At 38.4% G+C, this 4,909-nt stretch overlaps 1 long non-coding RNA gene across 1 annotated transcript; it reads right to left on the reverse strand.

Moving 5' to 3' along the window:
• Positions 1 to 593: 593 nt before the first annotated feature.
• LOC122195053 (uncharacterized) lies at positions 594 to 1,429 on the reverse strand. The gene is made up of 2 exons (XR_006184991.2): positions 932 to 1,429; positions 594 to 785 (listed from the first exon to the last, which is right to left on the reverse strand). It is a non-coding gene; the product is annotated as an uncharacterized LOC122195053 (long non-coding RNA).
• Positions 1,430 to 4,909: the final 3,480 nt, after the last annotated feature.

A 4,909-nucleotide genomic window follows, 5' to 3' on the forward strand; every position in this document is an offset into this window, starting at 1 on the left:
ATATATATATATATATATATATATATATATATATATATATATATATATATATATATAACATTTCCAAACAAACATTATATATGTGTTAATTTTGAAACTAAGAGATCAAGGTTAACAAATTAATAATTTTACAATTTTTAAAGTATGAGTTTAAATTTATATATATTACACAAATTTATGTAACAAACTCGTAACAAATGAAAATAGATTACATATATCAAGAAATGATTTGTAAAAATGTTTACAAGAGGAAAACAACCAACAATACATATCAAATCAAACAAATACATACACATAATACATCAAGAAATACATTAATTGCCAATTTCACACAAAATTACAATGCATTTTATTTGTACACAAAACATCTTTAAATTGTAAAACCAAAAATCATTTATTTTATCAGCTTAAATATTGAAGTACAAATCTTATACAATTCCAAAAATCTTCCCAAGATGATACCTATGTCTTCCGTATCTTGATTTAAAATCAAAATCATGTGCATAAAATCATTTTATACATGACCTACACATACTCTATCTATCATGCATGTACATAACCCAAATTCACACTAAAGACTTCACAGATTCACACACTCAAAGATTTCACAGATACAATACATACAAACCGTATAAGATTATAACAATTGATTTCAAGATGATAACAACTGCCTCTAATCATTCTTCATCTCGTTTCTTCTTCTTCCTTTTGATTTCAATAAACAACAGCCTCCTAGTTCGTGTTCATTCCCTGTCAAACGACCCAACCCAAACAACCATCGGTTTCTGTCAAAAATCAAACCCAAAAGCCACCAAGATTCCACTGATTTTCAGTCAAAACAAAAAGAGAAAGAATTTTCGTTGTTCTTCTCTTCCTCTCCATCAATTTCAGTCAAGACAAACAAAAAAAAGGAAAAAAAGAACTTCTTTACCTGTTGTTGTTAACAGCTGCATCCATTCTCTTTTTCTTCTTCACTTCGTTCCAGCCAAGCACCGAAGGTGCCTCCTTTTTAACCACCGATCGCATCTCATCGTTGCACCGAAGGTCCGACGGAATCCCTAGCCACACCGAACCCTCGTACCCTCCTCTTCCTCTTCCGTCGAGCGAACCCACCGAACATCCTCGTCTTCATTGCTGCTGCTGCTCGCGACGCCTCCCAGACCCCCTTCGGACCTCCTTCTCCGTCATACCTAGCAGCCGACCGAGACCACAACAACCTCGCTTCCTTCCCCGTTCCCTTCTCTTCTTCGGTTCGTCAAACCCCGGAGATGATCTCTCCTTCTTGCAATTGATCGACCATACGACCGGAGAAATATCCCTTTCGCCATCCTCGTTCATGCTCCCTTTTGGTCCGTCGATTATTCTTTCACATTTGCCATCGATCCGTGATCTCCGTGTTCGACTGTTTCCATTCGCGTCTCATATTTCTTTACCCGATGCCCGATCAAACTAATGACGACGGGGCATAAAAGCCCTAAATTAGTTAAGTTTCGGCCATTAATCAAAATGGTCCCTCCATGAAATTCCATTTCATAAAAGCCCTAATTTCATTCAACTTTGTTGAAATAACCAAATTACACCCTTATTAAAACAATTATTCGAAATCAGTCCCAATCCCCAAATAATGATCCATTTATCCAAAAACAACCCATACTTTGATAATTAACAACCAAAACAGTCTCATTTATTCAAAATGTTACATACCAGCCCATATAGTTTCTTCAAGTTACAAAATCAGTCCCTCCTTGGAATTATTATAACCAAATCAGTCCGATTTTGGTTAATTAATTTACCAAACAACCCCCAATAGTTTATATTTGTTACGAAACGGTCCCGAGAGTATTTCAAAGTTAAATAATGGTGGATTTGCAGTTTCTCACGTCAAACTTCTCAAAGAAACTGAATTCGAACGATTGGAACTCATGCTTCAAGGGTGAGTGCTTACGGCAAATTTTTAATATTTTAATTATTTCGGAAGGGGGGGGGGATACATGTGCCTAAATATTTTGTTTATACAAATCAATTTCTTTTTTATGCGAAAATACAATAAATCTACTTTATAAAGATATTATTATTAAACTTTTTCGTATACGTATTATGGTTATTTTATCATGGAATAACTAGTTCACACAAAAAATACGATATGATATAAAATATATGATTTATATTATAAAAAGCACGTTATAAAATTTTGTAGTATTTCAAGGATTCAAACTATTACTATGCATGTTTATTTATATGTTTAAGTACATAACGTTTATACATGTACATATGTTCATTAATTTGAAACATTCATTTTTATAAAAGCGAGCACATTACACTTTTACACACATGTCAAATATACTCGGTTTTTATAAACTTTATACAACGATATTCATTGTGTCTAGTGACTTAATCACAAATAAGTTAGGGTTGTGAGTTATTCACCAACTTTTTAGTTAAGCACTTTTTAGTGAAACGTTATTCATTAACTGAGTTTAAACACTTAACCTACATACACTAATATAACCGTTAATCTTCGGAGCGAGATATATATGTATATATCTACACAAGGTTGACATCCCCACCTGCGGTTATGTAACACCCGTTTATTTATTAAATAAATAAATAAATAAATAAATAAATGAAGGACTCGTAGCCCTAAAATAAATAATTATGTATAAAAGGATGGTCTCGAAGAGCTAATCGTCACCATTTTAGAAGTCTAGGATTAAAAGAGTAAGTTCCGGACCCAATTCGTAAGTATTAATGAGGGTGGGGACTAAATATTAACTTTGGGGACTTCATTTGAAAGGATTTTAGAGGCTTAGGGGTTGTACTGTAAAATAGGGGTGTTATTTCGTAAGGAATCATGGAAGGGAGGGCTAAAATGTAAGTTTTGGATTTCTTTTGAAAGATAATTGAAGGACAGGGTTTAAAAGGTAAATATGGGATTTATATTGTAATGATTTCTGGATGGAGGGGCTAAACTTGGAATTATGAAAAGAAGTTATGGGGATCGGGGTATATAAACCCGTCACCCCCGGTAACCCTAACGCTAGCCTCATTTGTACAGCCGCCAACTTCCTCTACGCTCTCCTTCACCCTCATCGGCATCGCACCACCCATCTCCATCGATTCTGATCGCTGCCGTCACCATAGAAGCCTCTCAACAGTCGAGGGCATCACCAAGTTCGATAGTTCTCGTCTTCGCCTACTGCTTTGTCGACGAAGGCCACCATTCCGCCGCCTGATGCCGTTAGTTACGTCGTGTATGGACGGAGATGGCCTGTAACCGCTGCCCGTTTCGGAACTCGTCTTGCTGCCGCTGTTCTTTTCTTTTCCCTTTCACTCCATCTGCCGCCAAGGGCGTGCTTCTGTTGCTCCGGTCGTGGTCGCCACCCCAAAGGGCTGTCGAGTTTGTGTGGGTTATCACATGTAGAGTTGGGGTGCGTTTCCTTGTATGCCTGCTTGCTGTTGGCCAGAAAAGCGGGGGAACCACCATGACAGCCTCCATGACGGCTATTACATTGCTACTGTCGCCTTATGCCACAAAGAGGGTGGTTGGCTTCCCTCTCCGAGTAAAGGAATGAAGAAGTACATGTTTCAGTCGATGTGTGTGCGTGTATGGCCGGAGTCCTCAGAAAAGGCATTACCACCACCATAGGGTGGTGGCTGCCACCATCTGCCGCCGCCGGCCACCATAAGGTGGCTGCGTGTGTGTGTATTTGTTTAGTGTGTTATTTTGATATTTAGCATTGTATATTGTAAATCACAGCTTGGAATAATAAAAGAAATTGAAAACCACCACCCTGAGGTGGTGGCTGCCGCCTCTTGCCGCCACCGGCCGCCGTGTCGGTGGCGGTGTGCTTTGATGGTGTTTGGACTCGTTTGGATGATTGGACAAGGGACTAAAACCCTAATGGGCCTTGAAACCCTAATGGGCCTTGAAACCCTAATGGGCCCAATGAAGCTTAATGGACTCTAATGGACCCAATAAAACCCTTATAGGCTTGATAATATTTTAGTGGGCTTAATAGGCCCAATAAAGCCCTAATTGACATAAAAGGCCAACAAATTGATAAATGGGCTAATATTTGGATTGGAAAACCATAATGCCAAGAAACCCTAATTTGGGGAATTAATCGGGATACACGGGAATTATTTAATAATTTGGAATATTAAATAATAATCAATGGTGGAAATTAATCTAAGCAATATTGGACTTAATGGATTAAGTCCTTAATGGGTTAAGTAGGAAACTTAACCCTAATCATCATTTTATGTGAAACCTTAATTTCACTTGGATTTATTGTTGGGCCTTTCTTTTGGGCCTTGATGATTGGATTATTAAATGGGCTATCTAAGATCAAGCAAATGGTCTACAGTAATTTAATGGGCCTAGGGTAAGGCCCATGTAAGGGGCTTGGGCCCAATTTGGAAAACTAGGCCATAGTTTGGGCCTTAATGATTATGATGTTGGGCCTTAAAGTAAGACCATGTATAGGCTTGGGCCCAATTTGGAAAATTGGGCCATATATTGGGACTTGATTCCTAATTAGACTTTGGGCCTATGGTTTGGGCCTTGGGCTTGAATAAGCCAAGCTTGGGGTAATGTAGTAATTATCCAAGTATGTATTATGGTTATGTGTTGGGGCCCAATTATTAATTGGGTGTTATATTGGTGTTGAGAGTTCGGGAATCTGTCTGCCAGCAGCTGGGGTCGAGTCTACGGGACTTCAACAAGTGTGGGATTGTGTCTTCGGGACTTCAGCAGTGTGAGGTCTTTGTGATGTCATCCCACCAGTAGGAGTTGTATGTTAGATGATTGTCTTTGTGATGTCATCTAGGTTTGCTACTACCTGATATGTTATATGTGATAGTAGTAGAGTTCGGTTGTTAGGACCAAAGGGTAGGTCAGACACCCCAG

Source organism: Lactuca sativa, chromosome 7 (assembly GCF_002870075.4).
Source record: "Lactuca sativa cultivar Salinas chromosome 7, Lsat_Salinas_v11, whole genome shotgun sequence".
Taxonomy (NCBI): domain Eukaryota; kingdom Viridiplantae; phylum Streptophyta; class Magnoliopsida; order Asterales; family Asteraceae; genus Lactuca; species Lactuca sativa.